The 24,668-nt window shown below is 39.4% G+C and overlaps 1 protein-coding gene across 1 annotated transcript in view; it reads right to left on the minus strand.

Moving 5' to 3' along the window:
• Positions 1 to 24,668, minus strand: part of LOC114662095 (dachshund homolog 2-like) — an 819,124-nt gene that overhangs the window by 720,446 nt on the left and 74,010 nt on the right.

The raw sequence follows: 24,668 nt of genomic DNA on the forward strand, positions 1-24,668 counted from the left end.
ACAATATATCAACCTTCCTTCTCCCCATCATATGTATCTGTTAACTTTCTCCCCTTACCAGTCATACTGCCAACATTCAAAGTTCCTACCCTCAGTTCCATTCTTTACTTTCCTCCTCTCCTCCTGCCTCCGGACACGTCTCCCCCTCTTCTTCTCCTTCTTCTTCTTCGGCCAACAGTAGCCCAAGTTCTGCCAGCACCCTGTTGGCTAACAGTACTGGTGGCGGTTGTTGTTAACCCAGGGCTCGACCGATCCGGTATGGAAATTTATATTGTTGTCCGTATATTGATTTGGCAAAATTTTACACCGGATGCCCTTCCTGACGTAACCTTCCCCATTTATCCGGGCTTGGGACGAAGAAACACATTGGTTTGTGCATCCCCTGTGGCTGGGTTCATTCTTACAAAGGTAATAATGATTGAATTTCCTGAGTGTCTTCAGATAAGAACAGTTGATCAACAAAGACTAATGATGTAAAATGTCTTGTTGACCATTAGCTTGGTCTTATGCATGAAGTTGCAGTTCCCAAACGATCAAATTTCTCAAGGAGGTGCTGTCTCAGCTGAAAAAAAATGCTGAAATTCCTCCATGATTCCACCAACTTTTGAGTTATTAGGCTGTCAATTTAAAGTGACTTTTGGAGGTTTCCATTAACTTGTTAGGATCTTTTTCGTAAAGGACCCTCATTTTACCAGGGCAGTACCTGCATCTGAAGTTGTCCCAGAAAGCACAAAAACAGTGGAAATTGATTACTGTCATCTTAGGCAGTTTTGTCTTGGCATTACGGCTCTGGAGGATGAACAGTCTTTCTTCAAACCAATATTCAAACTGCACGCCACAGGCAGAGTGGCTGGAGATCAGAAGCAGAATGACATGGAGGTAAAAGATGCAAGGGGTGGGTACAAAGACACGGCTCTATTTGAATCAAACAGAGCCGTGTCTTTGTACCCACCAGAGTAAAATGATTAATTTCCTTTTGCAATGAGCATTTCAAGTTATCTGGTCAAGGAGCAGCCTCAGGACAGTGATAAATTTGCCAGGATATCCAAGATAAGAGAAGGTCATCCAGAGGGTTTCTTAAATGGTGGAGAGAGATGCCTCAGGTCAATAAAGAAATATATACTTTTATTATTGCTTCCAGCATTTCTCTTGGATGTGTTAGGCCAGAAATATCATGTCAGTGGTACAATGGGTAGTCCTAAAGCCAAATTGTGGCTCAGGAAATATTTTTACAGCACTTAGATGAGCACAAGAAACAACTGCTGGGAAATGCCAAAGTAGGTTCTACAATCTGCTTTGCAGTCCCTCTTAAAAATATGACAGATTTGGCATCTTAAAGATCTAGCGGGAATTCTTTATCATTCCAGGTCTTGCTAGTTCTCACCTGAACCTGGCATGCAGCTCCCCCATTACTAGCCTTGAATATCTCTGAGAATGCTATTTATGTCACTCGACTTCTTGTCCTTCATTGTTTGATGGATAGATGAATCTCTTTCAGGGTTGGTGGCTCATCCAGAGGTGAATTTTTCTGGATGCAAAATGACTGCCTAAATAGTCTATTAGATTTGTCAAAATAGGGCATGCATCCTCTAAAGAAACTGGGCATATTAATGTAAAAATCTAATTTTGTTTCTTATTAACTTTTCCTCTCATTATTTTTTCTAGGTTTTACTGATCTTCTTCTAGATCTAATTTTTGCGGAGCTGGTGTTCTACTGTTTTACTGATCTACTTCTGCTGCAATACAATGTTATTACGTAGAGTTTTAGAGTTTAGTTTTTTTTTTTTAACCTTTATATATTTAAAATGTATTTCAGGCATTCTAAAATAAAGCACTTTGAAGATATTTCATTTTAAAATATCCCAGTATAGGTCGTGAGTTATTAAGGATGACAAACATTTGTTTGCAGCAGAAAGGCACAAACATAAAACCTTTTTTTCTACATTCATAAAAAAAAGCCAAGAGGCAGGGGGTGATATTTTTTATTATAATCAGAAAACACACCTTGGAGTGCTACAGATACAAATATGAAACTATAAAAGTATGCAGTGACACCTTAGAGTTTACCAAGATGCTTATAGCCACTACAATTCAAAATGTTTATAAGAACTGAGAATATAGAAGTTCTTCTATTGCACTTGAGTATTTGGAGTCTAAGGCAGTAGCCTGATGACCTCATTATCTTTGAAACTTAGGGAAAGAGGTACGGCTACTCTGTCTCAGAAAATAACTAAGCTCTGTTACAGTCTCAATCAGAGTATTCAAATCAAACAGTATTGTTAAACAGTAATTTTAATACTGATTGTAAAATTATTAATCCTGGCTTAACTGTACTACCACCCTGGAACACACAAAGTCACTATGCAATAGCACGTTTCTCTTCTTCACTGCAGATAGGAGGACTGACATGACACCAATCATGACATCACTTCCGGGGTCACTACACTTGAATCTGCCTCTTCCTCCCAGAAACCATCAGAACCTGAAGAGCAGCCATCTTGGATAGACTCAATCTACTGACGGATGTTTAAGAAAACAGGTAACAATTTAAAAAAAAAACCTCTATGTAGCTGTTTAAAACTAAGATTGTCAATTAAGGGTTCAGAATCATAAAAATAAGTAAACCAAAACAACTTCTTCATCTTTCGGCTACTCCCATTAGGGTTTGCCAAAGCGGATCATCTTTTTCCATATCTTCCTGTTCTCACTAAACCCTCAAAAAGTATTGCTTTAGTAGTAAAGTCGTTAGTTTCAATTAAAAATTTGGTTAAAGCAAAAACCTGCAGCCATTGTAGGCCTTCAGGACTGAAGTTGAGTACCCCTACTTTGATACCACTGCACAATATGATGTCAACAAATGCACAATTAACAAAGAAAATTTGAAATGGCATGCAGCGTGGAAAAATTTCAGACATGGTGAAAACCATTAATGAAACAGAATGGCATCAAAAATGACAGTAAAAAAATCAAATAAATAATAACACAATTAGATTATTTGGGGTTAAAGAACCCCCAAACCAAAAAACAGTTTTTGATTTTTACCTATAAATAAAATCCCATGAAAAAATAAAGAAGATCACAAATCATAACAGAGTTTTGACGGACACTGGGAATGAAACTAAGACAGAAGATCTGAACATGTATATCATTATTGCAAGCCCAAATATGATCTTCAGGCAATAACCTTTCCAATGTATCAAGTACTTTACACCCTTACCCCCTACGATAGGAATCCAAAATATTCTGGATTTCATTTTCATCAGAACTATCAACAGAAGTATTTTAGGTGCTGGAGGAGTTTGGGAGAGATAATATGGGCTGTGATCAACTGGTTTAACACCCATTACTTGAAGTAGTGAGATACTAATTAAATTGTCAGCTGCTGTACTGTCAATCATCACTAAAGTGCCTGTACCATTAAATACTACAGGTACATTTATTAAGCTCTTAAAATATGGATGACTGCAAGTTCCCAATTTCTCAATACTAAGCAATGCAGTCTGAATTTCATGCCCACTTGATTGTCTTAATGAATATTTGTTAGACTATGTAATGTCAGTCCTTCCTTTTTTAGAATTCCCCCATACATGTTAGGGAATTTGTATTTCTTTAGCCATGGTTACTATTTCATCAAGCAGATTGAAATAAATGTCAGTAGCCAGTTCAAGCATCTCTTTCTTTTGCACCTGATGCTCTGGCACTATTAAATCTCAGAAGAGATACATTTTATCTCAGTGTCCCACATACTTTTCTATACGAGAATTTGTATTCACTTGCAGATAGTCTGTGTTTTTTTATTGTTTATGAAAGAATCAGGAGATAACCATAGTCAGAAAAAGCAAGGTTGAAATCTGATGATTAAGAAAGGCGATCATGAAAATCAAAACGCAAACCGAAAGAATGGTAGTTGCAAGGGTCAGTAACATAATAAGAAAGTAGAATGGACAATGTTTTTATCCAATCTCAAATGGCAAATAAACTCCCAAATCAATCCTTTATACCATCGCACAACATGATCTCAACAATCACACACTTCCCAAATAATCATAGGAAATTGTCATGGCAACAAAGTACGTTAAAATCTCAAATATACCAATGACCATTAATGAAACAGAATGGCAAAAGAAATGATGGTAAAAAATAGTTAACTTTTAAATAAGGCAATAAATTCACAAAACAAATACACAATTAGATTCTTTAGGTTAAAAAACAAGGTAGTTTATATTTTTATCTATAAATAAAAACCCAGGAAAAAGTAATGACGATCAAAAATCATAACAACTGGATTTTGAACCATTGCTCTGACTTTGCCTTCATGATTGTGTATTGGGACTTGTTTACTCTGGATTGGCTTGCTATTGCAGGTAACTCCTTTTGCTTTTGTGCCCTTTGGAGTTTATTTTTGTTTGTTTTTGTTGGAGCTTCTGAAAAATAAATCTTTTATTTATAGAGATTTTGTGTTTGTCCTTTTGTGAATAGCTGGGGTTTGATTGTTTCCCCCCATCTAGTGGGCATCTTGAGTCATTTTTGGGATTATTGTGCTTAGGAACTCCCTAGTTCACAGCACTTTTATGTGTTAAACAATTGTTCTTAGCACTAGAATCCCTGAAGCCTACAAAAAAAACTTGTAATCCCAGCCCACCTGAAATTCCTTCTCACCTCTCCTTCAGCGTCTTTTGTTTTATAAATGTGTCGATCAGCACAAGCAGCAAGCAGAGTGCTGTCCCTTCCCCACTACCGACAGAGCTCAACTTGGGCAAAAAGCTCTCCCAGCTCAAACCTTGTTTATGTCGGTGTGAGGTGCCTGGAGTTGTATAGGGTAAATAATATATTGTTATTTGGAACACATGCATTTCATGTGTGTTCTATGTCTACAACGATCTATGTAAGTGTAGGATGACAGGAAATGCAAGAAATGTTGAGTACATAAATAAAACTCAAACTTTTTTCATGTTTTAATACTAACGACAAAATTTTGATATGTGTATAATTTGTGAAGACTGAAGTCCAAATATCAAATAAACACTTCCACAAAAGGTATACGTATAACAAAGCAGGTGTGCTTTTATTCAAGAATATAATCGAAGAAAAAGAAATCAGGTTAGGCTACAGCGCTGACATGACCTTTTTGGTGGTACAGCGGTACGAACTGCTGACTCATAATCAAGAGGTTGCAGGTTTGATCCTGGCCACTTCCCAGAATAAATGATGACTAAAAACATACATTTGATTTCAGTCTGTAACAGCCAGTGTAAATTTATGGTACTTGTAAAGGTTAGCTTTTTTTTTAATTCACTTTCATTCTCTCAGTCACATTCACGCTCCCCCCAATCTGACATGGCTGTTTCCAAATAAAGACGTGCTATAACAGAGGTGACCTCAGAGGGTTCTACAGAAGCCCTCTCTGCAAGAAACGTCCATGAGTAAAGGTGAAAGATGGCACCTTTTGGATACAGAAACAGGTTTCCCGTTATCCTGCCAGTGAAGCTGCCACACGCATGTCCTTCAATGAAACAGCAGGGCTTATACAGCTCACCAAGGTATCATGCAAAGTTCCATTTGTGATTATGTTTCTTGATGGTCATTATATGAAAAACATTTATATGTTATTTATATAAATGCCACATCAAATGTTGTTTACCTATATTTATTTACTTATCTTCCTACAGCGTAAAGTAACAAGTAGACTGCTGAGCTTCCTGTGTTTGATTGACACGGGCATGCTGACAAAGTACACATGAAAAGATCAGTTACGAAAAGTGTGGCAGCTTCCACCTGCATTTATAGACTCTGCAGTACACGAGCGACTCTCCACGCTAGTGTTTAGATCTGGAAGTGTCATGTTAGCACTTCAGTACGCAAGCAATGGTACGGAGAATGCAGTCAGACTTCTTTTTTTGAGTACATACACCGTCAGGTAAATATTTGCGGCTAAGTAGCTGCATATGTAGCCAACAGTAAAAGATATCAATTTTTTTTTTGTTTTTCACTTCACACACTATACTGTTAAAGAGAGTCATACTTTTTTGAGACATCACTTTTTTTCAGAGATGGGTCACAAGAATTTTCAAAAGGTTTCATTCTGAAAAAGATTAAGAACCCCTGGTTTAAGTACTACTGTGGGGGAGATTGGCACATTTTCACAATGACCAGCATCAAGTGTCTAATCATAATGAAATAGAGAGAAAGAAAAAGGACTGCTCTCAGGTGTCTAATAAATACAACTCCACTGCTTTGCTGCCAGGAGTCAGCAATCAGGGAACATGATGAGATTTGAGATTCTGTCAATAAAGTAAACTTTAATAAATTTACAGAACTGTTGGCAAAGTATGCTCATATTTTTGACAGCTAACTTTGTCATCTGTGTTTTTTTTGGAATTCTGGCATGGTAAAGCCTACAAAGAATTATTTTATTGTTGCTTCTTTAGGAGATCAATAATGATGTGACAATATCTTTTTTGCAAGTACTGTAGATGAGACAGCATGCATTTCATATTGTGTATAGTTGTTCACTGTAATAAGTTACATGGACATTGTTGGTTTAGTTCAAGAGTGTTTTATTAGTTTCTTTGATGTGTGAGATGCAAAAATTGATAAAAAAAAAATCTTGGAAGCTGATAAGATTATAAAAGTACTTGTCCAGATTAAGCAGTAAAGTATAGATGGGAATGAGGTTTGGTGATATTAGTTATGTTTTCTCTTTCCATTATTGAAAGCCACACACAAAGTAGTACACATATTATATAGTAATATAATGGCATACTTATATAATGTTTGGGTATAATGCTCTTCTGAAATGCTTTAACATACAGGACCAGCTGAAAGAATAATCCAATGACTGTGTTCCATAATATTATATTTACTTTGCCTTTAAGTTACAAATCATGTAGTATACATTTAAGTTATAGTAATGTGCCATGATGTGAACTCTTGCTGTTAAAGTACATTTAACATTTCATGTAATTAGTTGGGAATTCCTTTATTTGCTCTTTTTCTGGTTAAAATGTGTTATATTAGGAAAACAAAGCATAAGTGCAGTACAGAATGATTAATCTATTTGCTAGTAATCTGGTATCTATCTATTTAGCTATGATATGCAATCGCAGACATATATTTTTGCCAAGGTGTGACAAGGTTCGACTCCATGCTCCCAACTTGTGTCTGGGGGCCCTTGAACCCTGCACCGCCGGTAATGATACCGATGAGTTCACAGTGAGGCACAACAATGGAGTAAGGGGATGGTGTACAAAAGTGCCACCAAAATCAATGTTCAAATAAATAGTGCAGTGATTCAAAAGTCATTAAATAAATAATCCATAAAAACAGAAGTGAAAAGTGAAGGTTAAAATCCATTAGAAAAAATCTTTAAAACAACGAGGTTAAAATAACGCAGGAAGCAGTCTTTTAAAACAAAACAAGCTTCTTTTCTCTGGCGGCTTCCCTGCTCCTCACATCTAGGCTTCTCAACAGGGGAGTCGCCCTACCTGCAGCTGACCTTCTTTCTGCCTGCTTCAGCTATTTGGATTGCCTCACCGACCCCTGGCTCCAGTAGGCTCCTCCAGACAGCGACTTGGGTTCCAAAACAACCAGGGCGCCCACGCTGGGGAATACACACCCCAAGTCCCGACCCCCGCTGCCTTCCGTGGCCTTACGCAGAGAGTCATCCGCCTTCCGGTCACTCCTGCTCTTCACTATAAACTCAGCGGAAGCGACCACTACGACTACTCCCGGGTGTCGGCCCAACACCCAGACTACCTGCACTCGCTCACTTGCTCTCCTGCACTGTCTTTCTCTCTCTCTCTCTCTTTCTCTCTCTACTGCTTCCTGCCTTCTCCTGCAACCTCTGTTTCTTTCGGTCTTTCTTCTTCCTTCTTTTTTTCCCTTAGCCGCCTCGCGCTTCTATTTATTAAGATGACGTGGCAGTTGTGACAAATCAGCAGCCCCGAGAACAATCACGGATGCGGATGGTTTCTCACCTGTGCAATTAGGTGAGAAACGCCCACATTGTGAATCGTCCCGGGAACTACTTCAGCCACACACCACCACGACCCCTCGCTAAGCCGCGAGCACGGTGATTATTTATTTTAAAGCTGTGGACCCACTATACCACACAAGGTTGTGATCATTATAATGCCCTTGATATTACATGCACATTTTTAGTGAAATTAAAAACACAGAAATAAAGGTAGGCGTTATTTGCATCTGCGGATGAAAATGTAAGAAATCTTGGCCAATAAAGGACCCCTTCTCCCCTTTGTAAGCTACTGCCCAATAAATAGTCTGTGCATGTCACTGCTAAGCACAATCTACTACTGTATTTACTGGAATCTCTTACCAGACAGACAAATGCAGAGCTGGCAGAGGTGATCAAACAACACTATGAAATTATCAGAAGCAAATTCACCAAGCATCAGTCCAAAGCTCAATGGAAGCTGAAAGAGGCCTTGCCTTTTCTACCATGCTACTAAAAGTCAGATGAGATTGAATGCATTGTGCCTAATTGTCCACAGCTGATCAAGCCCATGAAGAGTGTATGGGTCATTGAGAAATGGTACTAATTTGTAGTTGGTAACAGACCCTATCACTCCTGGATGATACCGGTGCTCTCTAAACCACTACCATATAACAGGATTATTTTACACAATTGGTCTAACATAACTAGAAGGGTAAACTCCACTATGGCAAACTTTTTTGTAGTAAAAAGCGGACTCTACTGTGCTTATGATAGGGCATGTGAAAGATACTAACACTTCTTCTTTGATATGTTGTAAAGCTAAAAGAATGTCCAAGAGCATGGTCACTCAGCGTGACAGCAACTCTGTGGCAACCCCAGCCCCACCCTGGAACCTATAAGTGGAGATCTCACTCCACTGAGCAGTCAGATAAACAGCATTATAAAACAAACACAAGTCCCTGCAGGGATTATTGTTCTAATGCAAACAACTACAAGTACTGTAGTGATTATGAGTTAAAGCATATTAGTAAATGTTGTTATCTCTGTAAATGTTCAACAACCTATTGCTTCCAAAACACAGGGACCTGTGTTCAATTTATGCTGGATGAAGACTTAATACCTCGCCTGTACCTTATGAAATATGCCAGTTCACTCACGCCCATTTGGTAGGAGGGCATTTTAACAGTGGACAGTTTAACATCTGTGGCAGAGCAACGGGTGCTAAACAGTATCCTATCAATTATGGAGAATCCACTGCATCCACTAAACAGTGTCATCTCCAGACAGAGGAGCAGCTTCAGCGATAGACTGCTGTCACTGTCCTGCTCCACTGACAGACTGAGAAGATCGTTCCTCCCCCAAACTATGCGACTCTTCAATTCCACCCCGGGGAGGGGGGGGGAGGGGGGGGGTTGGGGTTCAAACGTTAACATTATACAAAGTTATTGTCTGTTTTTACCTGCATTATTATCAATCTTTAATTTAATATTGTTTTTTGTATCAGTATGCTGCTGCTGGAGAATGTGAATTTCCCCTTGGGATTAATAAAGCATCTATCTATCTATCTATCTATGTATAGGCTGCAAAAAACTTTGATGTGCATTAAATTATAATTTTACTGGACAGGAACTGATGAGAAGGCATGGTGCTTCTGTCTTTACTGTCTGGAGTATAAGCTGCACCAGATTCTAAAGCAAAAGAAAGTGCCACTCATGCTCTTGCCTTTGATAGATGTGCCAGTCAAGCAGAATGGATTTGGCCCAGTAGAGCTGTCAGCTCGCAGGCATAAATAGACGTTATGTATGCATATCAGTTTTGCCAGATAACATTAATTAGCATCCCAAGATCACTGAGATTCGTGTACTACTGACACATTTGATTCCCTGCGGCAATGAAAAAACATTCTTTGGTATCCCTGGCAATACCATGTCCTTACCTTTGGGAATCATGGAGCTTTGGCTACCTTTGAATATATGATGGAAGAATTGCCTAGGCCTAGGCCTCACAAAGCCTTACTGTGTGGCTTAGTAGTGTGCAGTATACATGAGAAATGAGAAATGTTCATATAACATTTTTACTGTGGTTTTGTACGTAAAGGAAGCCATCTTCATTATTTGTTGCAAAGGTGATGCACTTTTTGCAGTGGCATGATTGGGAGTGGGGTATAATATTACTCTTTGACACAATATAGCATATGGCAGTACAACAGTGGAAATGGAAAAAGAAGGCAAATGGTGCCTACAGATCCACATGATGAATAAAATGAAGAGCCAGTTAGGAAAAAAGGTGTGTTCTCAATCCACACAGGCTTCAGTTTGGTATACAGGTGCTGGTCATAAAATTAGAATATCATGACAAACTTGATTTATTTCAGTAATTCCATTCAAAAAGTGAAACTTGTATATTAGATTCATTCATTACACACAGACTGATGTATTTCAAATGTTTATTTCTTTTAATGTTGATGATTATAACTGACAACTAATGAAACTTCCAAATTCAGTATCTCGGAAAATTAGAATATTGTGAAAAGGTTCAATATTGAAGACACCTGGTGACACACTCTAATCAGCTACTTAACGCAAAACACCTGCAAAAGCCTTTAAACGGTCTCTCAGTCTAGTTCTGTAGGCTACACAATCATGGGGAAGACTGCTGACTTGACAGTTGTCCAAAACATGACCATTGACACCTTGCACAAGGAGGGCAAGACACAAAAGGTCATTGCTAAAGAGGCTGGCTGTTCACAGAGCTCTGTGTCCAAACACATTAATAGAGAGGCGAAGGGAAGGACAAGATGTGGTAGAAAAAAGTGTACAAGCAATAGGGATAACCGCACCCTGGAGAGGATTGTGATACAAAACCCATTCAAAACTGAGGGGGAGATTCACAAAGAGTGGACTGCAGCTGGAGTCAGTGCTTCAAGAACCACCGCGCACAGACGTATGCAAGACATGGGTTTCAGCTGTTGCATTCCTTGTGTCAAGCCACTCTTGAACAAGAGACAGCGTCAGAAGCGTCTCGCCTGGGCTAAAGACAAAAAGGACTGGACTGCTGCTTTCTGATGAAAGTAAATTTTGCATTTCCTTTGGAAATCAAGGTCCCAGAGTCTGGAGGAAGAGAGGAGAGGCACAGAATCCACGTTGCGTGAGGTCCAGTGTAAAGTTTCCACAGTCAGTGATGGTTTGGGGTGCCATGTCATCTGCTGGTGTTGGTCCATTGTTTTTTCTGAGGTTCAAGGTCAACGCAGCCGTCTACCAGGAAGTTTTGCCATACCATACCATACCATATTTATTTGTTGAGCGCTTTAAAAACACAGTATTACAACCGACCAAACAAACAGGACTAAAAACAAAATATTAAAAGGAAACATTAAGAGAGAATTTAAACTAAGAAAACTAAAAACAGGTCAGAGGACCCAATAAAATAGAGAAAATAGCGAAAAACAAGTGGAAAATGAAACAAGTTAAGAATTAAAAGCCAATGTGAAGAAGTGCGTTTTTAAGCGTAATTTGAATGTGGCAACTGAAGTGGCTTGCCAAACCACTAAGGGTAGGGAGTTCCAGAGCCTGGGTGCACAGACGGAGAAAGCCCTTTCACCACGGGCTTTAAAACGTGCCTTGGGAACGGTTAGAAGCAGCTGATCTGCGGATCTAAGAACGCGAGGGGGATTGTATCGATGGAGCAAAACACTCAAATAGGCGGGGGTTAGACCATTTAATGCCTTATAAGTTAGGAGGAGTATCTTAAAATCGATTCTGAATCTAACCGGCAGCCAATGTAAGGTTTTTAAAATTGGAGTAATATGTTGGCCTCTGCCACTCCCTGTTAGAAGCCTTGCAGCCGCATTTTGAACCAGTTGTAGTCTAGAAAGAGTGGCTTTGCTGATACCATAAAGGCAGGAATTTGAGTAATCAAGCCGGGACGTAATAAATGCATGGATTACTGATTCCAGGAGATGGTTAGACAGAATAGGCTTGAGTTTGGCGATACGCCTGAGCTGGAAAAAACAGGATTGTACTGTGCTGTTGACTTGAGCATCCATTTTCAGGAACGAATCCATTTTGATTCCGAGATTAAAGACAGACGAAGTTACTGGAGTGGGAAGAGAGTCGAGGCCAAAAGATGGAATCTGTTTGTAGTCGGGACTAAAAACAATGACCTCTGTTTTTGAATCATTCAGGTGAAGGAAATTTACAGCTAGCCAATCCTTGATGTCAGATAGGCAGTCAAGGAGAGGTTTGGTGGAGTCAGTTGGCTTAAGGGAAAAATAAATTTGGCAGTCGTCAGCATATAGATGATATGAAATTGCATGTTTTCTAAAAATTGCACCTAAAGGCAGAATGTAGATTGAAAAAAGTAGTGGCCCTAAAATGGAACCCTGGGGGACCCCACATGGGAGTAGGACTGATTCAGATGAAAAATCGTCCAACATGACTTCATGCTTCCTGCTGCTGACGAACTTTATGGAGATGCAGATTTCATTTTCCAACAGGACCACAGTGCCAAAAATACCAGTACCTGGTTTACGGACCATGGTATTCCTGTTCTTGATTGGCCAGCAAACTCGCCTGACCTTAACCTCATAGAAAATCTATGGGGTATTGTGAAGAGGAAGATGCAATATGCCAGACCCAACAATTCAGAAGAGCTGAAGGCCACTATCAGAGCAACATGGGCTCTCATAACACCTGAGCAGTGCCACAGACTGATCGACTCCATGCCACGCCGCACTGCTGCAGTAATCCAGGCCAAAGGAGCCCCAACTAAATATTGAGTGCTGTACATGCTCATACTTTTCATGTTCATAACTTTCAGTTGGCCAACATTTCTAAAAATCCTTTTTTTGCATTGGTCTTAATTGATATTCTAATTTTCCGAGATACTGAATTTGGGACTTTCATTAGTTGTCAGTTATAATCATCAACATTAAAAGAAATAAACATTTGAAATACATCAGTCTGTGTGTAATGAATGAATCTAATATACAAGTTTCACTTTTTGAATGGAATTACTGAAATAAATCAACTGTCATGATATTCTAATTTTATGACCAGCACCTGTAGCTACAGTTGAATGTACACATTCAGTTAAGTAGCGTATAGCCCACATGTCCTAAAACTGATAGTGTGTTTGCTTCAGTTGTTGAATTTATACAAACATGTATGCGTCACAGAAAATGCATACTACAGTATAATAAAAACTGTGGACAGGGGAATTGGCTGGCAGTTGGGCTCTGGCTACTTTTGTTTTATTCATGTTAAAATTTATATTTTGTGTCCTTATATTGTGTACACTGTATGATGTGATGACATTACATTTTTTTCACTACAAAACATGAACTATCGATTTTTGAAGAGGTATCTTTTAAAAAATGTACATTTGATTCTTGCTTGCAGCAGCCTGAAAAAGAATTGAGAAGTAATGTTAACTTGACACTCTTCTAAGTGTTAATGTCAAAATGAAGAGAATCATCTGTAATTTGGAAATATTATGATTTCGATAGAAACGATGTAGATCAAAAAAGCCTACTACGCAAAACTGTTGTAGCACTGCAAGGAAACATTTATCCCATCCATCCCTTATCCAACCTGCTATATCCTAAGTACAGGGTCACGGGGGTCTGCTGGAGCCAATCCCAGCCAACACAAGGTGCAAGGCAGGAAACAAACCCTGGGCAGGGCGCCAGCCCACCGCAGGGAAACATTTATGCACCAGTTAAAAATTCAACTACATATTTTATTATGGAGAATGCATGAAAGATAAGCTAGCTGCACCAAGTCCCAGGAAACCTTAGATCAGTGACATGGATAACCTTAATTACCTGTTTACGCTATAATGCACATCTGTATCTAGCAGGCTATTGAAAGCAAATTCTGATAAAAGAAGCCATTGCATTTTATCATTTTTAAAAAGTTGTATTGCCTTTTCTTAATTACATATTTAAATGGATCTGAAACAAGTGCTGCTTTACACACCACAGCTGACTTGTGGTTAAGTAGAACTATGGAGGTATGCATGAGTATAATGCTTCATTATATTGATGAGTAATTTACACTGAAAAGCAAATTCTTGCATTACAACTTCTTTAAATGAATGCGCCTTAAGACACATAGACACAACTGCTCTAGGACATTGTGGACCAGAGCCTTGGCAGCAGCATGTAGATTCTACTGTACTGTATGTATACAGAATACAGTATATGCAGTGGTAAGCTGAAGTACATTTTTTCAGTTTAGTGCTGTTAATTGAAATTAATAATCATATTTGTAACATCAAACACAATAATCATCAATTATTAATTTTGTCATAATCGTGCACCATTACTTTAAATATAAATAAAGTTATAAGTAGGCAACAAAAAGATTAAATTTTACACTTTTTAATCCATGTATGTTGAAATGCTATGTCACATATGTGCGAGTAGGAGGAAGCTGAGTGGGTCAAGTTGAGGTAATTACCCATCAGGCCAGGGGGTGACAGGGTCCACTAATCCTACTTCTGTTATCTCTACAGGTCAGATACGGGAAAACCTAGCAGACACACCATCAATGATGTCACTTCTGGCTCCGGCGATACAGACGATGTCACTTCCAGTTTTGGCCTTTAAAGTCACAATCATTTCAACATCCTGACAGTTCAGTATAGGACTCAAACCACTGCACATGAGTGCTTCAAAAAAACCAATTGCAGCCTGGGACAATATATGGGTGGCTGCCCTAAACCGTTTTGTGTGTGTCGAGGCTGTTCATTTCACAGCTGTATATGTTGAAGTTTAGAATGCAGCGAAATCAGGGTTAGTGAATTCAGCGAAATGAAAGATAGCTTCATAAAAATAATATTTCTTCAAACATTTGTCTTCCAACATTGATTTCTGTAGAAACAGGATTTTGAAAATTGAAAAGTATGCTCTTAATATCACATAACTTCAGTAATGTGACAAGTGTTAAAACATTGTTCAGCCTTTTTTGATAGCCTCTGCTGGGGTAGTATTCAGTCAATGGAGACATACATTTTCTTTAGTTTGTCTGTATCTAATTTTCTTTATGTTCACAAAGAATATTTGCCTTCACAAAGAAAGGCAATATTAAAGTCTATTTAGGTTTGCTTGTTTTTTTACAATGGGGAACCAAAGTAATTGGGAATAATGGCTTGTTAAATATTTATTTTTTATTGTCAATGCTGCTTTCATTTTACAGTTTATATAGTGCAAATTTTAACAGATTCTGTGTCTAAAAAGGCATGTGCCATATAAGTGTACTTATTTATTATATTACACTATAAAGATATTTTACAATTACTTCAGTTGATTAAAATGGTCTATATGAAAGGAAACATCTTTTAGAGCTACCCATTGTTAACCATTGAAACAGTACCACCTAAACTGTATTCAGTCTGGAAAGTATATGCGCATAGATACAGTATATATTAAAGTATAATCTAACTGTGATCATTATTAATTATATTATGACAAATTTTTGCCAATACTGCCCACTCCTCGTGTGTCTTACCTAGACAATATTATTGTGTATTCTGGCACCTGAGAAAAACACCTGTGCCATCTGTTGGGCCATCTTGCAGACCCTACATGAAGCTAATCTGCATATTAATTCCAAAAAATGATTCTTTCGTTTAATGGAAGTCAAATATATAGGGCATATTGCTGGCCAGGTTAAGGTTAAACCACAAACGCCCAAGATAGCATCCATTCAAGGGTTACTGGCATTTATCTTAAGTCCTGTACTTTCTAATGCCTTTTGCCATTAGTTGAACCTTTCCTGCTCTTTAGTGGCCGACTTTTCCACTGTAATCAAATAATCAGAATAAAACATATTCCATGGAACTTCTCTTCCGACAAATTGACTGACTGCATCCATGTCAATGATGAAAAGTAATGGACTAACACAAGAACACTGATGTACACCAACTCGGATTTCAAAGAATGTTGTGTTTTCATTTCATTTCATTGTTTTAGCTCTTTCATATATAGATATGACAAACCAAGTTAGTTTTTCCTAAATTCCTTTCTATCTTAAGACTCTAATACTACACCTCTTTTGATAGTCAATAAAAAGATTTCTATAAATCAACAAAGGTCCAATGTTTCTGTCTTGCATTTTCTCTTGAACCTTCCCCAGTATGAAAACGACATCTTTTGCACTTTTCGCCAGAATGAAACCAAACTGATTTGGATATACTGTATATTCACTCTTGTTAGGAGGTACTCAATGTGCTCATTCCCTGTTCTGTTCACTATGATTGCAATGTAATTCTTCCAAAACCTTAATTCCTCTGTGTTATGTATACATCTTCATTTGTAAATGTTATTTCTTATATGGTAAAGGGCATGGTTGTGTGCACATATGTAATAAAAATATTGGGGTGTGGAGTTTAGAGCAGTGTGTATGGAAGGAGTGATAGAGAGACACGTGTGTGAGAAAGATAATAGCGTTTGCGGTTTGTTAAGTTCCATTAAATAAAGGTGTTCCTGTTGTTCATCATCCTGTGGAATTGTGTTTAAATGTATACAGAAGATAAGAATATATAACAAATTGGAGACGAGATGGGTCCAGCAAACTCAACGTAAAAGCAACAATGACTCAAACAGGAAAAATGTCGGAATACAAAGAATCCAAGGAGGACTTCAGTTCTTACCTGGAACGGTTGGAGCTCTGGATGACAGCAAACGACATACCAGAGGATATGAAGGTCTGTGCTTTTCTGTCCATTATAGGTGCAAAGACTTACGGCTTGTTAAAAAATTTAGTTGTGCCAGGTACTCCAAGTACAAAGACATACGTGGAGCTGAAAGAAGCGCTGTTAGCACATTACAAACTGCAACCTTTGATTATAGCGGATCGGTTCCGCTTTTATAAACGAAACCAGCGCAAAGAGGAAAGTATCGCCGAATATGTTGTGGCGTTGAAACAGTTATCAGCGAGTTGTAATTTCAGGACTTTTCTGGAAGAAGCGCTGCAAGATAAGTTAGTATGTGGCATACACTGTGAAGAAATACAGAAAGAACTTTTGTTGCAAGTAGACGTAACTTTTCATAAGGCTTGTAAAACAGCATTAGCTATGGAACTTGCTGCTAAAAACTCGAAGGAACTGGCTTGAAACTTTGCAAACGGAGTTGGTGCGGAAAGTGTATCGCTTGGGAGAACAGCCTTCTCAACAAGAATATCGCCCTTCGTCATTTAAAAAGAAAACAGCATCAACTTTCTACAGAAGGAGAGGAGAGGACTTTAATAAGGACAACAAATGTTATCGCTGTGGGGGAAAGAATGATGCTCAGACGTGTAAGTTCAAAAACGAAAAATGCTTCTCCTGCTCTAAAACAGGTCATTGCACCCATGTGTGCAAAAACAAAACCAAGAATAAAGGTACAGCAAACTGTTTGTTTTCTAATGAGGAAGAAATTGACTTTAGTGACAGTGACTTAGGAGTCTGCACGGTGTTCACAGCTAGTGAAAAAGTTGAAGAAATACAAGTAGAAGTGATGCTGGAAGGAAAAAGCATATTAATGCAAGTGGATACTGGAGCCACTGTTTCTATAATATCAGAGACTTGGTGTAAAATGTTTATGGCACATAAGCAACTGGAAGAAATGTTTATGGATTTAAGAACATATTCAGGAGAGAAATTGAGCTGATAGGTAAGACAGATGTGAAAGTAAAATACAAAGAGCAGTCAGCAGTGCTTCCGGTGGTTGTTGCTAAAGGAAATAAGGCAGTACTGCTGGGGCAAAATTGGTTGTAAATTCTTAAATTAGGCTTGGCCAGTCTTTTCAGATTAAAAGCCTTGAACCACTGTCACTACAGGAGGTTTTGGTAAAACACAAAAAGATATTTGAAGTATGGTTAGGGACAATCAAAAATTTCAAAGCACAAATTAAAATGAAGCCGGATATTAGTCCTAAGTTCCATAAAGCAAGGCCTGTGCCATATTCACTTAAGCAAACTGTTGAACTTGAACTGGATAGATTAGAGAAGGCCGGAATAATTTTTAAAATTAAAAGAAGCACCTGGGCTACCCCAATCGTAGTGGTACCAAAAAGTGATCAGTCACTCAGAATATGCGGTGACTATAAAGTTACAGTTTATCAAGGGATAGAAGAGGAGCAGTACCCACTGCCTACAGCAGAAGATTAGTTTGCTACTCTTGCTGGGGGTAGGTTTCGTGCTGGTCCCAAGCCCGGATAAATAGGGAAGGTTAAGTCAGGAAGGGCATCCGGTGTAAAATATTGCCAAATTAAAATGCGGACAACAATACAAATTTCCATACTGGATCGGTCGGGCCACTGGTTAACAACGACCACCACCAGTACTGTTAGCCAACAGGGTGCTGGCGGAAATTGGGCTACTGTTAGCCGAAGAAGAAGAAGGAGAAGAAGAGGGGGGAGACGTGTCCGGAGGCAGGAGGAGAGGAGTAAAGTAAAGAGAGTGGAACTGAGGGTAGGAACTTTGAATTTTGGCAGTATGACTGGTAAGGGGAGAGAGTTAGCAGATATGATGGAGAGAAGGAAGATTGATATATTGTGCGTGCAAGAGACTAAATGGAAGGGGAGGAAGGCCAGGTGGATCGGAAGTGGATTCAAAGTGTTCTATCATGATGTGTATGGGAGGAGAAATGGGATAGGAGTTATTCTGAAGGAACAGTATGTCAAGAGTGTTTTTTAGATGAAAAAAGTGTCAGGCAGAGTAATGATTATGAAGCTGAAAATTGGAGGTGTGATGATGAATGTTGTAAGTGCATATGCACCGCAAGTTGGGTGTGCAATGGGTGAGGAAGAAGATTTTTGGAAAAGGAAACCTGGAAGGAGGAAAAGGAAACCTGGTGGTGGAATGAGGAAATACAGGAGAGTATACAGAGGAAGAGGATGACAAAGAAGAAGTGGGATAGTCAGAGAGATGCAGAAAGTAGACAAGAGTACAAGGAGATAAGGCGCAAGGTGATGAGAGAGGTGGCGAAGGCTAAAGAAAAGGTGTATGATGAGTTGTATGAGAGGAAGGAGGGAGAAAAGGACCTCTACCGATTGGCTAGACAGAGGGACCGCACTGGGAAAGATGTGCAGCAGGTTAGGGTGATAAAGGATAAAAATGGAAATGTACTCACATGCGAGGAGAGTATGTTGAGCAGATGGAAAGAGTACTTTGAGAGGCTGATGAATGAAGAGAACAAGAGAGAGAAGAGGTTGGATGATCTGGAGATAGCAAATCAGGAAGTGCAACGGATTAGCAAGGAGGAAGTAAGGACAGCTATAAAGAGGATGAAAAATGGAAAAGCCATTGGTCCAGATGACATACCTATGGAAGCATGGAGGTGTTTAGGAGAGATGGCAGTGCAGTTTTTAACCAGATTGTTTAATGGAATCTTGGAAAGTGAGAGGATGCCTGAGGAGTGGAGAAGAAGTGTACTGGTGCTGATATTTAAGAATAAGGTGGACTACAGGGGAATAAATCTGATGAGCCACAGCATGAAGTTATGGGAAAGAGTAGTGGAAGCTAGGTTAAGAAGTGAGGTGATGATTAGTGAGCAGCAGTATGGTTTCATGCCAAGAAAGAGCACCACAGATGCAATGTTTGCTCTGAGGATGTTGATGGAGAAGTATAGAGAAGGCCAGAAGGAGTTGCATTGCGTCTTTGTGGACCTGGAGAAAGAATATGACAGGGTTCCTCGTGAGGAGCTGTGGTATTGTTTGAGGAAGTCGGGAGTGGCAGAGAAGTATGTAAGAGTTGTACAGGATATGTACGAGGGAAGTGTGACAGTGGTGAGGTCTGTGATAGGAGCGACGGGTGCATTCAAGTTGGAGGTGGGATTACATCAGGGATCAGCTCTGAGCCCTTTCTTAATTGCAATAGTGATGGAGAGGTTGACAGACGAGATTAGACAGGAGTCCCCGTGAACTATGATGTTTGCTGATGACATTATGATCTGTAGCGATAGTAGGGAGCAGATTGAGGAGACCCTGGAGAGGTGGAGATATGCTCTAGAGAGGAGAGGAATGAAGGTCAGTAGGAACAAGACAGAATACATGTGTGTAAATGAGAGGGAGGTTAGTGGAATGGCGAGGATGCAGGGAGTAGAGTTAGCGAAGGTGGATGAGTTTAAATACTTGGGATCAACAGTGCAGAGTAATGAAAAAGAGAGTGCAGGCAGGGTGGAATGGTTGGAGAAGAGTGTCAGGAGTGATTTGTGACAGATGGGTATCAGCAAGAGTGAAAGAGAAGGTCTACATGATGGTAGTGAGACCAATTATGTTATATGGGTTGGAGATGGTGGCACTGACCAAAAAGCAGGAGACAGAGCTGGAGGTAGCAGAGTTAAAGATGCTAAGATTTGCACTGGCTGTGACGAGATGTATAGGATTAGAAATGAGTACATTAGAGGGTCAGCTCAAGTTGGACAGTTTGGAGACAAAGTTAGAGAGGCGAGATTGTGTTGGTTTGGACATGTGCAGAGGAGAGATGCTGGGTATATTGGAAGAAGGATGCTAAGGATAGAGCTGCGAGGGAAGAGGAAAAGAGGAAGGCCTAAGCAAAGGCTTATGGATGTGGTGAGAGAGGACATGCAGGTGATGGGTGTAACAAAACAAGATGCAGAGAACAGAAAGATATGGAAGAAGATGATCCGCTGTGGCAACCCCTAACAGGAGCAGCCAAAAGAAGAAGAAGCTGGGGGTAGGCTGTTTACCAAATTAGACTTGTCGCATGCTTACCAATAGTTAGAGCTGGATGAGAAGTCAAAACAATACCTGGTGGTCAACACCCATAAGGGCTTTTACTGCTACAACAGATTGTCATATGGAGTTTCCAGCATACCTGCCATTTTTCAGTTGTTAATGGACCAGATTTTACAAGGATTAGAACATGTCACATGTTTTCTGGATGACATCCTGATTACTGCTAAAACAGCACAGCAGCATTTACAGATTTTGGATGCAGTGTTGTCAAAGTTGGAACAATATGGAATTAGAGTGAAACAGGCAAAGTGTAGTTTTATGCAAGAAAGTGTGGAGTATTTGGGGCACCGAATTGACAAGGATGGCTTGCACCAACCTTGAAGCTCCTGAACCCAAAAATATTGGAGAGCTAAGATCATTTTTAGGCCTACTCAATTATTACGGAAGGTTTCTGGCTAGATTGTCTACAGTATTACAGCCACTTCATGAGTTGTTACAAAATGATAAAGCATGGGACTGGTCTTCAAAGTGCAGAGCAGCCTTCGATCAATGTAAAGAAATGCTGGCCACTACTAAATTACTGGCTCATTATGATACCCAAAAGCCCTTGTTTTTAGCATGTAACGCCTCACCATATGGAGTGGGAGCTGTGATATCACATGTAGAAAATGGCGAAGAGATGCCTATTGTCTTTGCATCAAGAACATTAAGCTCTAATGAGAAAACCTATGCCCAAATTGAAAAAGAGGCATTAGCTTTGATTTTTGAGATAAAACAATTTTAACAAATATTTATATGGCCGAAGGTTCACGCTGCTCACAGACCACAAACCTGTGTTGTCCATTCTGGGTCCTAAAACAGCAGTACCTTAGCTGCTACTAGAATGCAGAGGTGGTCTGTCATTCTTTCAGCATATAACTATGACATTCAGTACAGAAACTCTGCAGAACATAGCAATGCTGATGCTTTGTCAAGACTACCTCAGCAGCAAAAGGAAAGTTTAGATGCAAAAACTGGAGACATTTGGATGTTTTCTAACACAAATGAGCTTCCTGTAAAAGCTATTGATACTGCAAAAGAAACCAGACATGATCCAATATTATCTAGAGTGCTTGATTTAACTTTAAATGGGTGGCCAGATAAGGTGCAAAATTTGCAGTTGCAGCCTTTTTTTATTTGGAGGCATCAACTCTCAACTGAGCAAGGATGTGTACTTTGGGATCGTAGAGTAATTATACCACCTAAGTATCGTGAGCAGTTACTTAAATAATTGCATGAATCACACCTGGGAATGTACAGAATGAAAACTTTGGCACAAAGCTATTTATTGTGGCCAAATAAAGACAGTGAAATTGAAAAAAAAAGTAAATCAGTGTGATGCATGTTGTGCAGTACATAACCAGCTACCACCTGCCCTTTTGCACTATTGGAAATGGCCTACTAGAGTATGGCAGAGAGTTCATGTGGACTTTGCCGAGAAAGACCAGCAGTATTTCCATCCATCCATCCATTTTCCAACCCGCTGAATCCGAACACAGGGTCACGGGGGTCTGCTGGAGCCAATCCCAGCCAACACAGGGCACAAGGCAGGAACCAATCCCGGGCAGGGCGCCAACCCACCGCAGCCAGCAGTATTTTCTAGTCCTTATTGATAGCCATTGTAAATGGCTTGAGGTTTTCCCTCTGACTAGGCTAACAACAACCCTGACAATTGAAACTTTGAGAATGTTATTTGCAGCATATGGAACTCCAGAAGAGCTGTTATCAGAGAATGGACCACAGTTTGTGTCAGAATAATTTAGGAGATTTATACAATCAAATGGGGCGGCATGGTGGCTCAGTAGTAGCGCTGTTGCCTTGCAGTTAGGAGACCTGGGTTCGCTTCCCGGGTCTTCCCTGCGTGGAGTTTGCATGTTCTCCCCGTGTGTGTGTGGGTTTCCTCCAGGTGCTCCGGTTTCATCCCACAGTCCAAAGACATGCAGTTTAGGTTCATTGGCGATTCTAAATTGTCCCTAGTGTGTGCTTGGTGTGTGGGTGTGTGTGTGCCCTGCGGTGGGCTGGCGCCCTGCCCAGGGATTTGTTCCTGCATGTGTTGGCTGGGATTGGCTCCAGCCAACCCCAGTGACCCTGTAGTTAGGATATAGTGGGTTGGATAATGGATGGATGGATAAAATCAAATGGCATTAAACACACTTTGATTCCTCCATACCATGCAGCTACAAATGGTGCAGCTGAACAAAGTGTACAAACTTTGAAAAGGACACTTGAAAAGGATGTGGTGGAAGGTGCCAAGACACACAGATCTTTATCTCAATCACACCATTTGGCAAATTTTCTGATAATGTATAGAAGCACTCCTTATTCAGTCACGGGTCATTCGCCTGCAGAACTGTTTTTAAAAAGAGAAATTAGAACCAGACTCTCCCTACTAAAACCAAACATGGAACAAACAATGACTGATAAACAAAACCATGATAAACACATTCATGACAAATCCGGATGTATGGAATGTCACATCTCAGAGAATGATGCAGTTTGGGTGAAAAACTGGAAGGGGGGGGAAAGAAAAATGGATTAGAGGAAATGTTTGCAGAAAAGAAGGGCCAAGGAGTTTTGTAGTCATCGTAAATGGAGAACTTGGTCCACTAGGATCATCTACAGAAAGCTGAAGCCAGTGTGGCAAATAGTGGAAAGGTAGAACCCACGATTTTAAGTTCACCACTTTCATTCGATGGACCAAAAGCAGTTACCTCAGGAATTCAAGGTAGCCACAGCAACTCAGTTACAATAGATGCTTCCAAGGTACACAACACTGAGAACCCCCATTTGGACAGTGTTCATTTGGAAGAAGAGAATGCACCAATTCCTGAAATGGAAGAAGCAGATCCACCTATATTTTCAAAAGAGAAGCGCTATCCATTTAGGAAGAGAAGGCCTCCACAAAGACTCTGTTATTAAGAAGATGACTTAGTACATTGAGGTTTTAATAGGAATCCAGTTCTCAGGATAAGGGCAAAATAATTCCTTGAATTGTTAAGGATTGGGGGCGACACTCTTCATCCTGTATTCTGTCTGTATACTACCTCTGTGTAAAATTGGAGGTGGAATGTTTATAGAATATAGAATATGTTTAAAAAAATGACTATTAAACTTAAGGGGGAGGAGTATTATGTATACATCTTCATTTGTAAATATTTTTTCTTACATGGTAAACGGCACGGTTGTTTGCGCATGTGTAATATACAGTAAATAAGGGGGTGTGGAGTTTAGAGCAGTGTGTATGGAAGGAGTGATAGAGAGACATGTGTGTGAGAAAGATAATAGCGTTTGCAGTTTGTTAAGTTTCATTAAATAAAGGTGTTCTTGTTGTTCATCACCCTGAGGAATTGGTTGTGTTTAAATGTATACAGAAGATAAGAATATATAACACTCTGTAATTTATACATTCCAGAATGCTTCTTTTTAGTTTATAAATTGTCATATCTCACTCTCTTTTATGGCCTCAAGTAAGATTTTGTTATTCAAGAAGTCATTTAGGATGATGTACAGCTATTCCACACCATCCTGGCCAAGAGCCTTAGGTATCTCCACTGTTACTTCAGATTGACCCGTTGCTTTGTTATTTTTCATGTGTTTTATTGCCAGTTCAGTTTATTTATATGTTATTTTTTGGTCCCTCCAGAAGGTCAACTTATTTTAGTGGTTCTCTGGGCCTTCTGCATTGAGTAGTTCTTCAAAATAGGTTATTCATCTTACTCTAATTGCATTCCTCATCTGACAGTATCTTACAAACTTTCTCTTTGACGGCATTAACTGCCTTATTGTCTTGCCTTCTTTTTTTATCTGGCCTTGGCTAATTGGTATATCTTTGCCTGTGTTATGATTTACTCTTTCATTACTTTTTTCCAGCTTTCTATAGTCCTTTCCTGTAAGTACCCATTGTTTCTGAATTCCTTTTACTCAAAAGAATGAAAAATTTACATTAATAGCATTTTTGAAATTATCATCTGAAATTTTTATTTTTTTCATGCT

The sequence above is a fragment of the Erpetoichthys calabaricus genome, chromosome 12 (assembly GCF_900747795.2).
Source record: "Erpetoichthys calabaricus chromosome 12, fErpCal1.3, whole genome shotgun sequence".
NCBI lineage: Eukaryota > Metazoa > Chordata > Cladistia > Polypteriformes > Polypteridae > Erpetoichthys > Erpetoichthys calabaricus.